This window comes from Marmota monax, unplaced genomic scaffold (genome assembly GCF_021218885.2).
Source record: "Marmota monax isolate L192 unplaced genomic scaffold, Marmota_monax_Labrador192_F-V1.1 WCK01_AAM20220418_F8-fsc00126, whole genome shotgun sequence".
NCBI classification, from domain to species: Eukaryota; Metazoa; Chordata; class Mammalia; order Rodentia; family Sciuridae; genus Marmota; species Marmota monax.
The window spans coordinates 3230557-3244554 of record NW_026695245.1 but is presented as its reverse complement, the minus strand read 5'-3'; the positions used below and the strand labels follow the sequence as shown (position 1 = coordinate 3244554).

Sequence of the window (13998 nt, the reverse complement as noted above, 5' to 3'; positions counted from 1 at the left end):
GTGAAGGTTGGAACTTGAGTATAATTCCAACTTCAAAAATTTACATAAACTAAAAACGAATTTACATGCATATGAAAAAAAATTTGTTAATTTTAATTTACAAATATATTTAATGAGCTTTTTTTCAGTGAGCCTAATAGTTTTCACTTTTAAAGGGACTACAGTTCTTTAAATCCTAGAAATATTTAGAACCTGTTTCAGGCCAATTGATAATTGCACTATATGTGTTAGATACATCAAGTGGCAGATCTTTTAGAATGATGTGTTTGGAGTACACAAATAGCCTTGCTTGTGTAATACAGACACCATCATCTTTTATGAATAAAACAAGCACTTGGCTAGCACAATATTTCAACTGCAAAGTATATAGTAACTAAGGCATTCGTATTTGTCTAAGAAACTTCAGAGCTTATTTTCTAAGAATACTGAACTATCTTCACAGCAAAAATAAAATTTACTGTTGAAATAATTTTCCACTTGATTCCAGGAAAGTTTTCATTCTCATTGTGATGATTTAATTGCCTATATTTATGACTTACACTTTGTAATCACCTTCTTTAGACACAGTTCCTAGCTGAACTAGAGGAGGATGAAATATTAAGCATTAGAATTATCAAAGGTTCCAATGTTGGTGGGATAACTAATTATGTTTTTACACAACACCTGTGGTATTTGCATAACGAATACTTGAGAGAAAAAAGATATCTACTGGGAAGTTTTTATTTATTTATTTGACATTGGGCATTGATCCCAGGACTTTGTGCACACTAGCCAGGCAGTCTACCACTGAGCTACATTCCCAGTCTCTCCTGGGCAGTTTTTTTTTTGTTGTTGTTGTTGTTGTTCTAACTAGTACAGGTAAAAACACAATGATGGTGGAATAGAATTCATTATTCCAGAATACTGCTGTCCTATGAAACTTTCCACAATTATGGAAATGTTCCATAAATCTATCTTGTTCAGTACAGTAGCCACTGGCCACTTATTGACCTTTTTAAATGTAGCTTATGTAATAGATGGTTTGAATTTTTTTAAAAATATTTAGTTTTTAGAAGTAGTTGAACACAATACCTTTATTTTGTTTATTTTTATGTGGTGCTGAGGATCGAACCCAGGGCCTTGCACATGCTAGAAGATGGCTCTATCACTGAGCCACAATCCCAGCCCCTGGTTTGAATTTTTATGCAATTTTAATTAGTTTAAACTTAAATAGCCATATATGACTAGCAGTTTCCACATTGCAGTTCTCAAATAACAAAACAATTACTATATTGCCCCAATTGTGTCATACTTGATTTTGAGAAACATTTGGCAGACACAGAACCTCTGGAACCAATTAATAAATGCTTCCCTCCTTGCTCCTTTCTGAGCATATGAGCAGGTGGACATTTTAACTTTGTAGGCAGACAGAGCACATTAACTGAAATCCCTATCTGCAATGTATGTAAGTAGGAATAGAAATGGAATCTCTGAATGGATGGGAAAGGGATTTAAGAGTAACGTAACTTTGGTCCTGCCACTCCCATATTGCCTGAACCAAACTGAAAAGTTAATGGGTTAACTTTAAGAATGGGATGGACTTCATCAGAATAGTCCACTGCCTGGTTCAAACAGGATTCATCTCAGATTATTTCCTTTTTCTCAAGAACTTTAAGAACCCAAAACTCTACCACCATTCCCTTCTCACATCCCAAGGATTCCCTCCAGAATATGAATCTCCCCAGATTGCAGTACCTAATGTCTGTGTCCCTACAGTTTTGTCTTAAGCCTGAGAAACCCCAGAATGCACTTCCGTGTGTTGCATGTGTTAAAACACTCCTCTGGTGCCAATGTGACTTTGAAGTGCTGCAGGAGCATGCTAAAGGCTTGTTAAGTCTATTAAAAGGAGGATTTTATGGACTGAGACTTTGGGGAGGGCTTCGGGTAATTACTGCCTGGAATGCTGAAAAGTAGGTCAGATGTCAACAGGCAAATCCAGATAAATCCTTGAGTTGGGGGAAATTAACCATCCCTACACCTACATATTAAATACTTTGTAATGTTATTAATTCCATACCATCAAAGATATGAAGTCATTGGGGTTTTTTTCTTTTAAAAGCTGTCTAAGTTTTATTTTTGTCATTTGTGCCATTTGCCCCAGTTTATTTAATACCTAAAAAGAGCTGGCAAGTTTTCAAATATTAAATTCTTTTGATCTATACTTAATTCTGAACCTGTCTCTCTTTTCCTGGGGTTGTGATGCACAGATATCTAAGTATCAGCTTTCTACCATGGATTGATTTTGCTGACTCCCTACACAAGAAGTTTAGAAAGGACTACTTTCTTTGTAGAGTTTCTTGGTTACAAGCAACAAGTACTGGCTCTAATTAACTTAAACAAATAAGGAACATACTACACAGACACCAAAAAAATAGCTGAAATCTTGCCTATTGAGGACTGGACTAGGGTACTGGACTAGGCATCTGGGCAGGAGGAATTTTGCAGTTTTTCCAGAGTATCATTGCTGGGAAAAATACATTCTAATTATTTTTATTTTTCTATATTTTTGTCTCTCTTCATGGGAGGCAAGTTGAAAAAGAGAGTCTTTCATACTTTTTCTCATTAAAAAAAAAATACTCCTTGGACAGTATTTTCAGATTGACTTTTAGCCGTTGTTTTTATTCATCATGAATTCACCCTGGTTTTCCTTCCAAAAGTGTCTGGTGAAGCAACTTCCTGAAAGTTACACTACCACTTCTTTCATGCCTCAGAAAATCTGCCCTGCCATTGCCTCCTTTCAGGACTTCCTTATACAGCTTATTATTCTTGGCTCAACAGATGGAGCATGATGGTGGTCTAACTGGCATTTCTCTACCAAAAGTCTGGTAGATGCACTCTGTTCAACAGAAAAGCTCTCTATTGAGAGGCAGTGAACCATCTAAATTTCTCTCTTGGGCATATGACCACAAGGTACACTCCTCAGTCAGGGTAGATACACAAAGGCATAGAGAGGGAAGTGAGAGCAGAGAGAAAACAGAAGCTCTGGGATGGTAGGAAGGCGAGTAGAGAAAAGATGATCAGTGGCACCAGAAGCAAGAGCAGAGAGAGAAAGGACTGAGACCTCACTGTGTGGAAACACTAGAGCAGGGTGCACAAGGTGATAGTCCCTGCTGAAAGGCCAGCTGCAGTTACATCTTCAACAAACTTCCAGAACAACAACATTTTTATTTCTCTGTATTGTTGCAATAAATTCCTGCCTACTATAACCTCTACTACAACCTGAGCATTCTCTAGTCCTTGAGCCTATAAATAGCCTAACATACCACTACTCCCCTTTCCTACTCTCATCTCTCCCCTTCTTAATCATTGACCAAAAGCTATATCAATACTTCCTCTCTCTTCAATAGCCCCAGAGTCTGCTGAATAGAGTCTACTGTTCTCTGCTCTTCTGTGGCTTCTAAAATACATATCTCTTGCTGGGTGAAATGGTTCAAGTTTGTATTCCCAGCCACTTGAGAGACTGAGGCAGGAGGATCTCAAGTTTGAGTAAGCCTCAGCAACTCTACAAGACCCTCAGCAAGTAAGCAAGACTAGGTCTTGCTTAGAAAATAAAAAGAACTTGAGGTGTAGCTCAGTTCAATACTGGGTTCAATCCCAGTATTCTAAAAATAAAGTAAAATATATCTCCTTTTGAGGATGTCAACTCCTACCATCTATTCCTGAGTCACCTCTCAGCACCTGATTCAGTCAGATCAAAGGGTTCACTCTGGATGAGTTACCATAGGCCATGATTTTACTTCATCCACCAAAGTCACAAAGATCTAAGGGAGAAGATTTTATAGGCCCATTTTTGGGCCTAAATTAGAAATATGGATCAAATAACCAACTCCTGGATTTTACTCAGACTTAGAAGAGTCATCAGACATCATCTAATCCATTATCATCAACCACATTTTGAAGAGAAATTCCCCTAGCTTGGGGAACTTTTCAGACTTGCAGGTTGCTTACTTCACAATACATCCAAAACCACTTTTTCTTCCATCATTGCTGTTAGAAGTTCTTCTTGATGAGGCAAAAACTAACTCCATACAACTCGCACCTTTTAGTCCTCAGCTGAACAGAATAAACTTAACTGAATTTTCACAGATCATTCCTCTAAAAATTTAAGCATCATTAGCAGAGTTGCCTTGTTTTTTCTTCTGGTTTACATTCTCAAGATGTTCCAACCTATCCCCATGCACCAGTTGATCATGGCATTCGCAGATACTTTCTTCTATTAAAACCTAGCAGCCAGAATTAAGCATAGAACAACTGATTCTCTGAAGCTAGAGAATGTAGGGATATTTTATTAAGTTCTATTACAAGAATCAACTGGTAAACCCGGAGCCTTTTTTTTTTTTTCCTCCCAATCTCTGACATTTCCACTGCCCCCTGGTGGTAGCTAAGTTTTCTTAAGAGAATGGAGGATGGAGGGAAAAGAAAGAGAGAGGGGAAATGAGATTATAGAAAGAAGGGAAGGGATGTAGCAAAGAAGAGACACATTTATATATAAATTCCTGGCCTCTTGAAGTTTATACTATAATTTGGGAAGCACAGTATACAATGAAAAACTAACAAAATAGCCATAATAACACCTAAAATGGTAAATAAAATAAATTTAAAAGAATTGGGGGTTGTGGTCATAACTCAGTGGGTAGGTCACTTTTCTAGCATCACATAAAAATAAATAAAATAAAGGTATAAAAATTACAATAACATTTAAAAAACAAGAATGGGGAAGACTTCATCTGTAAGTACTAGAACAGTGAAGACATTCAGAAGTGGTAGTATTTATATTTAGCCTGTTTTGGATAGGAAACATGAGAAAATAATAAATGGGTGCCTCCAACATAGTAAATTTAAAAGATGAAGCAAGATATTAAAAATATAGAAGTACACGTTAGGCAAGAGCTCACAGCTAAAAATATTCTGGAGTCATTCACAAATATTCATGATGTTATATAGAATCATCAACAGAAAGAAAATTGGAATAATGACATGTAGAGAGAATTTGAGCATCAGAACAGAGAATTTGTCATTTATCATTAATTCAATAATCAATTCTCATATAAACAATACAATAACCTTGATTTGCTTTCAAGGACTTAATCTAATGCATGGAAGACAATATAAAACCTGTAAATCAGCAAGTATATTAAGAGAGAGAAAATAATAAAAACCACAAGGAAATTACAGATAAAGGAGGAATAAGAAGAAGTAAGTTTGGGGTCCCCCCGCCCAGTGAAGAGCTATCAGATAATGCTTTATAGGAAAGGTGGCTTTGAAAATGAAGACATTGAAATAGATAGGATTTGAACATATGGAAAGAGTTAGGGAACAACATGTTAAGTATAGAAGAGGAAATGTTTCCTCAACCTTCTTCCAGTTCTTGGTTAGGTTTGAAATAAAACTGACAAAGACAGATTAGTGGGGGAAAACTATAACAAATTATTTAATCCAAGTTTTACATGACACAAGAATCTTCAAAAATGAAGATCCAAAGACCCAGGGAAATCTATTTTTATGCTTAGGTTTCTGAGTATGTATGTTACTCTGGGGATCAAACCAGGGCCTTCCACTTACTAGGCAAGTGTTGTACCCCTGAGCTAAACTCCCAATTCCTATGCTCAGGTTTAATGAAGAATAGACAGCAGTGTAGGAATATGATTGAATAAAAGGGTATAACCTAATGATAAAAGACTGAGGGGAACCCTGCAAGACCTGTCTGTTCAGTTTCTTCTTCGTTTTGGTATATACCATTCCTTCCTCAATTCAAAGATTTCAGTGTGCCAAGGCACCATATTTTGGGGTGTCATGCTCTTAACCTGATATAAGCAAATGAAATATAAGCAAAAGTGACCAAGGGTGGAAGGAGGGAAGAGGGTGGGCACAGCTAAAAGAGGGCCTTGCACATCAGAGACCACACCACACATTCTAGAAACAAAACATTGACTGAATCCCCAGGAAGGCTCAACAATCTAGTCAATCAGGAGCTAAAGTAAGAGGGACAGGTATGTCATGCAGGGACTCTGACCCATGAAACAGATTCGGGGTTCTGCAGGCCAAAGAAGATGCAAGATGCAGTTAGGATAGTAGACAAGCTTTAATCAGTGATGGGACAGCCATTAGCCAGCCCCCAGCTTCAGCTTTGGCCCCCAGCCAGTTTCATTTTAGCTCCCCTTTTGCCCATTTCCTTACGCCCTTTTTATATGCAGCTCAAACAAAGGGGGCACACTGCCAACAGGTTACGTGGCAGGGGGCATGCTCACAAGTTAATGTTTATGACCTTGGATCTATGCAGTGAGTCACAGCATCTCTGGCCTTGACTAACCATAATAAAGCCAGTTCCCAGCTCTGGCTACACACTAAAAGCATAACATAGCCCACCAGAAGTCCTAGTGAGGGAGCCTTAACAACAGCCATTCGGGGCCCGCCCTCAACAAGGTAGTTGCAGGAGGCTTTGAGATACCCAAAATTGAGATTCAAATTTTGGGCAGATTGAGAGTTCAAAAGTGAGGTCTGGTCTAGAGATGTCAATTTGTGATCATCTGTGTGGAGGTGACTTGAGGCCATAAATCCTGCAGGAGATGGCCAAGAGAAAGGAGAAAACGAAGAGGAAAGAGGCCAGGACTAGCTTGGTTTCCTGCCCTCACAGCATTATTTTCACTTTCCTCAAGTCCCACACCCCACCACTCTCTTCCACACTCTCAACTTCACCTCCAAAGCTATTAGATGAGGGCCCCCAAACTTTTTGCCACCAAACCCACAAAATTACCAGCACCAAAATCCTTGCTTCCTTTTCCTCTTCTGTTAAAAGGGAACAGGTCCCCTCCTAGGTAAGGCCAGAGCTTCCACCAGGGTTCATGATTGCTCCTTCCATCTCATCCCATCAGCTGTCTCTCTTCTAGACTTTTATATGTTCTCAAAGTTTACCTGCAGCAGAAATGCTGCCATCCATTAAAACCCTTCTGTCAGGTAAAACCCTTTTTCTCTTCCCTCCTTCAGAGTTAAACTAGTTGAAAGAGTGGTCTACACTGGCTCTTTCTTTTCTCTCTCTTATACTCTCTTCACTCTGGCTTTTGCTCCCATTACTTCACTGAAACTGCTCCCGCTGAGGACACCAAAGGCCTCCTTGCAAAATCCAACAGGCCTTTATAAATTCTTTCCTTATTTGACCTTTCAGCAATGCATTAAACTGATAACCCTTCCCTCCTCTGAGAATGCTCTTCCCTCAGTTTCCCCAAGATCCTTGTCTTTGGCTCTTCCCTTCAATGTTGAAAGTTCTGCCGAAAATTACTGTATCTCCCCTCTTATTTTTCTTCAGTGAGCTCATGTATTCCCATAGCTGTAATAACTCTCTATATGCTCATGTCTCCCAAATCAGTAATTCAGGTCCCAACATCACTCCTGAGCTTCCAACCCACACACCAACTAATTAAACTAAATACAACCAAAAGGGAAATTTCTCCTCTTCCCCCAAACTGCTTGCCTCTTTATATTCTCTTTCTTGGAGGTAAGAATTCTTGATTCTTCTTCTGTCCTACTCCTATCTTTTCCACTATTCCCCACAACCTTAATCTATATTGCAAAGAGAGATTTAAATCTAAAATTTAAATCTGATTTAAATTCACTTGTTTAAAATTCAGCTCTGCCTTTGAATTGCCTTTGAGATATAGTCTAAACTCCTTAACATCATAAAACTCTGCATACATCCAGATTCATTTCTCAGTAAGTGTTTTGTGCTTCTGCAATCATGAACAACTTTTCCCTGTACTGACACTCTCCGAATCTTCAGAACCTTTGCCCCTGTTGTTCATTTGTGCCCTAAAGTCTCCCTCTCTGCTTCTTTGTCTTGCTGGTGTTTACGTTTCATGCAGTGTGGCTTAAACTCCAAAAGCCTTCCTGACCCCCTATGACTAGGCTAGTTGCCCCTCTTACTGGCTAAATTATTACCTCATACTTACTCCTATGAAAACATTTCTAGCCTTTATCAGACTAAAAATAGATTGAAGGCAAGGAACAACATGTTTATCAGTTACCATCTTTATCTAACACAGTACATGGGCAGATATTAAGAAATCAATAAATATTTTAAAATTATTCTTATTTATTTTTAGGCAAGTGCTCCTCCACTGAGCTTTAGCCCTAGCCCTCAATAAATATTTTTTGAATGAATGAATGAACTGGGACATTAGACTATGCCAGAGATGTTTTATGCAAGGTGGGAGCCAATGTAAAGGAGTGGAATGTATGCAAAACTTAGAATCAGAAGGCTGGACCATATCTCAGTTCTTAACCAGCAACAAGAACATGAATGATATATTTGACCTCTCTGACTGAAGATCCCACCAGGTGCCAGGCACTGTTCTGAGTAGTAGCAATCCAAGGATGAAGGAAGGGGTAGTAATCGCAATCAAGAAAGTTGAGTCCAAAAAATATAGAGTAGGTGAGAGGTAGGAGGAAAGAGTACTCCAGGTGTAGAGAGCAACATGTGAGAAGGACTGTAGGCCAGTGATCATGGGCCTCATTAGGGAAAGTGAAATTAGTTCAGCAAGGTTAGAGTATAAGCTGCATGCCTGCCAGCTGGAGATAGCTGGGAGAGATGCCAGGACTGAAAAGGCCTACAGGAGCCAGATCATGAAAGACCCTTTACCATGTGCCAAGGAGTTTGAGATTCATTCTCAAGACCATGGAGTTAAAACCCCAAAGAGTTTGAAGCAGAAGAGTGTCAGGATTCCATTTCTATTGCAGAAAAAGATAAATTGAGTAGTTATGTAGAGAACAGGTTGAAAGAACAGAAAGAATTTAGTGATTAGTTGGTTGCATATGAGTGGTGAGGGGCAAGGAAGATAAAGGAGGCACCAAGATTCTGATGTAAGCAATTGATTTATAGAGGCACTGATTGCGGAGCAAGGGACTGGAAAAGATGGAGAGGCTTTTGAACAAAGGATGCCTACGTAGAAGAGATCTGTTAGCAAGAAGCAGGGTGGGTAGAAGAGAAAAGCACAGAACTGGAAAAACATGCTAACAAGTTACTGTTGTAGTTTAAGGCTGAGATAATAGGACCTGACCTAAGGTGAGCAGCTTGGCATAATGATGCACACCTGTAATCCCAGCAACTTGGGAGGCTAAAACAGGAGGATCACAGGTTGGAGGCCAGCCTCAGCAACTCAATGAGACCCTAAGCAATTTATCAAGACCCTGTCTCAAAATAAAAAATAAAAAGACATCCAGGTTCCTTCCAATGTGAGCACCACTCTGTTGATGCATGCCCTTCAGAGTTACAACTGTAGAATGTACAGATGATTGCACTGGAGGATTTTTGAAAATGGTTTATCTCACTTTTATCCACCCATTTTTGTCCTCTCAATGTCTTCAAACTCCAGATTGATTGTACTGAACTATCTATTTGCTTTCTTAATCTATTCTCTGCCCTTTGTTGCTTTGTTTCTGGTAGGATAGCCTCTAGGAATAGAACCATCTGAGCTTCCTTGTCCTTTGGCTTCCAAGTTAGGTTCAGAGGATGAGAGGTACCAGCAAGAAAGAATAAACAGGAAGGGAAACAGGTTGAGGTATACAGATACCACTCCACCCCTAACCACTGACACTTGTCACTTCCTTACCCTTCCACCACACACCCCTATTGATACTTTGTCAAAATTTTTGGTAACGGCAGTGTTTTTCTGCAGTCACAGCTTCTCTTGAGTAGTTCCTATTCTATGGGTCCAGTTTGGCTGGCCTCCCAAAATAAAAATACTATTCCTTTCAATCTGGGAATCTGAACATCTTCTTGAAGTTAATAGTTCTGGTCTGCTTCTCTATTTTGTGGGTCATTTAATTTGTTCCATCAAAGGGTATACAAGTGATCACTGTAGTCAAAGTTCCATTTTAGAACCACATCCTGAAAGTTCTCAGACACTTCTCATTAATTTAAGAAATGATTATTCATGGTAACTCTAATGTTCATCTACCACTATATCCACCCCATAAAGTGATTTGAGCCACTTAATTCTTTTTCTCAGTTGATTTTCCCTTACTTTTCCTGTTGGGGACCATTTCCATTTGTGCACCTAAGGACATGACACCATAGATAAATTTTGATTTTTTTTTCTTGAGACAGAGTTTTACTATTTTTTAAAGGCTATTTTTTTACTATTTTTTTCCCCCTCCTGGGTTCAAGTGACCCTTCTGTCTCAGTCTCCCAAGTAGTGGAGAATATAGGCATGTGCCTGTACCCAGCTTATTTTCAGTAATATAAACTATTATTTCTTAAAAATTTACTACATGCAAAAAAAAAGTACTAGGGGCTTAAGTTTTTTTTCTTTCTTACAATTTTCAAAGTATACATTAGCATCTTTGTCTTTCTTATAAATAATGAAAAGTGAGGCTCAGAGAAGCTAAATAACTTGCCCAAGTTTGCATAGATAGCACATAAGTCAGGATATGAATCAAATAGTATATTTTGCTAGTTCATGCCTTTATACTCTGTGAGCTATTGCTAAAGGCCAAGTACTCCATACCTAGGTGATGAGTAGATATAAATAAATGATGGTTAATTGTAGTAGAGCAGTAATGGGAAGGAGAGAGAGAATGAAGATATAAATGAGTAGCTGACAGACTTAACCAAGGCCATGAAATCAAGGAAGCTCTGTGGAGGGGGCATGTGTCAATTTATATAATCCAATAGGCTGCAGGAGATGAGAAATAGGAAAATTTGGTTTTCCATACACATTAACAGATTAAGAAATCTAGAGTTTGTTCTCACCACACAGCAGTCCCTGAATTTTCACATGGGAACTCCTGAATGATAATAACTGTGTCTTACTAATATTCACTCATGAAACAACACTCATGAAATTTCCACACATAGCTTGCTTCAAAAAATTGTGACTAAGTTACACAGTGAAACTCCATACTGTTTTCTGTATGAAATATTGTAGAGATCTTTTACTGTAAAATGTCCACTAATCAGTTACAGATCTGTAAACTTAATGATAAAAATATAGTGATAACATATAATAGTAACATAATAAGAAAAGTAATATTTATTGAATACTTACTATGTCCCAGGCAGTATACTCAGCCCTTTAAAAAAGTTCAAATATCACTTAATTTTTGAAATAATTTATGAAATAGATACTATTCCTACATATATACAAAGAAACTGAGGCAAAGAAATGCCAAATGGCTAGTTATTGGCAAAGTTGGTATCTGCACATAGGCATCCTGTCTCTGGAGCTTTCTCCAAGTACATGAAGAAACTATATTCTCATAGCAGTGTAAGTCTACACCATATCAGCCTCAGAACACGCTGTTAAGCAGTGCTTGACTAAGGATAATAGTTTTTAATTTCTTCAGTACCAGTGGGTAGGATAATTCAGTAAGCTATACATAGCTGATAATGGTTCTTATGGAAAAAGGCAAAATTATGTATTTTCCTTTACAATTTCTTAGTCTTCTTAGAAATGAATTGCATAGTGTGTTACACATAGCACAAAAAAGGCACTCAATAATTTTATTGAATTCAACCAAGTAGTAATTGTAAGAAAAAAATCTTTGTAAGAAAAAGTGCCAGGAGGCATCAAAAACAGTTCATAAAAACTATGCAAAGAGTAAATATAAACATAAATCATCACTATTACATCTTGGATACAAATTTTGCTAGCTTTGGAACAATGGTTCAATGAATATTTTCGAGAATATAGCTTTAAATGGTGGCTAATAGTCCTTAAGTCTTTAACTATAGTTGGAAGCATATTCACCTGCAGTGTGTTCCTTGAAAGGTTCAGATTGATTTTTAGACATATCAAAGTATTTTAATGAGAGGGAAAAAGACAATTTATTGCCATTCTTTTCATATATAGAAAAATTTCTGGCCTGGCAATTAAAATGATAGCTTTGGCAAACCACTTCATGATGTCAATGTATGAAGGGGATAAAAAGGACTATTCTATTTTGTGAAAGTAATAACAGTCCAAATTGGCAAGGCCTGGAATACCTTCTGTAACTATCCAGACAGAATAAATTGGATTTTAACATTTCACAATCTCATCAAACTCTTTAATTATAATTTAAAAGTCCATTCATTCTACTTAGTAGCTTCTTACCCACCCAGATGAGATATCTTATTACAGAGGACATGACAACCCAGAGATAATTTGAAATGGCTGTACCATAGGGGTGCGCTTTGGCACTTTCTCACTTCCCTTCCCTCTCTCCCAGCTCCCCGATGAGCCTGTTCCCCAGCCATCTAATGTATACATCCATTCAACTAATATTAATTGTGTATCTACCAAATGTCAGGGCTGCTTCTGATGTTAGGGACACAGCAATGTATAAGAAAGATGACCCTTATGCTCTCACAGAGCTTATATGTGTTGAGGAAGATAAATCACAAATACCTTAAAGACACATAAGTTAGATAATTGTCCCCTGGTGTGGTGGCAGCATGCCTGTAATCCCAATGGCTGCGGAGGCTGAGGCAGGAGGATTGTGAATTCAAAGCCAACCTCAGCAACTTAGTAAGGCTCTAAGCAACTTAGTGAGACCCTGACTGTAAATAAAACACAAAAAAGGGCTGGAGATGTGGCTCAGCTGTTTAGAGCCCCTAGGTTCAATCCCTGGTACCAAAAAAAAAAAAAAAAAAAAAAAAAAAACCCACCAAACAACAACAACAAATGTTAGATAATTGTTGTATATTGATTTGTATTGTGAAGAAAATTATACAGAATAAGCCATTATAAAGGGAAAAAAAATCCCTTTGTTAGCTAGGAAGGGTCCTGGCACTCACTGCATTGTTCTCCTGGGGAACATAAATAATCTTCTGGCAAAACAACATCAGCTAAGGTCACTTTGTGATACTGAAGTAAAACCAAGGACACTGTGCAAGCCACTGAAATGACCAAACATCCTTCTCTCCCAGCTATCATGAGTGAACACTGCTTCTTTACCCATTGCAGCTTCAGTCCCTCTTGGTTTCTCCTGCCTCCCAATGAAGACTCATTAAATACTCAATCATACTCCTATTTCATGATGGCTCCCATTCCAGAACTAACCCCCTTCCTTAACACAAGCCCCAATCCTCTAAGTCCCTTGTAAGATTTTCTTACTGAGACATTCCATGTTTTGTCAAAACATGGGGTCTCACTTGCTGCCTAGGAGCATCTAATGAGCCCAAATTTGTTAGATTAAATTACAGTGTGTTCCTGGTGGCCTTTGATTAATGAGCATTATCAAAGAGGAGAGGGAAATTTTTAATGTTGTTGTAGCAGTCAGGTAAGTCTTTGATAGGGAGGATCCTTATGCCAAGAACTGAAGCTAAAGAGACAGCCACTGAAGAACTAAGGGAAGAACATTTCATTTGGAGGGAAAACAGGTAATTTGCCTTTCTTACCAACACTGAACTTTACACACACCATCTCTGAACACTGATTTCGAGGTAAAGGGGAAGCTAACTATATTCCCATTTTCTACTTTTAGTCAAGAAAAGCATTTAGAAAAAAAACAAATTTAGGATGTCATGTAAAGAGGTAAGGAAATCCAGCATGGAAGAGACAGAGTGTGCATAACACTGAGGAAGGCTTATCCTACTTCTCTGTTAACTTCTACCAAGGATCCTTCCTGTTCTCTGTTGGCTAAACCAATCCTTGCTAAAGTTGTTAACAAGTAATTAACAATAGAATTGATAACTATCCCTTCTAGAAATACATTTACTAAGAAGAGACTTCTTAAAAATGAAAAATAAAAAAGTCAGTGTTAGTATTTTTGGCTGGTGGGAACCCAGGTATTTCCCAATATTGAGCCAGAAAATATATATAATAATGACCTTGAACTGTATCATCAGAAGAGAAAGTATAAAGATACCATAAAAGACTATTACTTATAAACATACATATATACATACATACATACATATATATGTATATATATTAGTTGTAGGTGGACACAAATACCTTTATTTTTATGTGGTGCTGAGGATTG

At 37.9% G+C, this 13998-nt stretch overlaps 1 protein-coding gene across 1 annotated transcript in view; it reads right to left on the bottom strand.

Annotated features, from left to right (window-relative positions):
• The window catches only part of Osbpl1a (oxysterol binding protein like 1A), a 220357-nt gene that overhangs the window by 200682 nt on the left and 5677 nt on the right, over positions 1–13998 (bottom strand). The gene's annotated exons all lie outside the window — the stretch shown is intronic.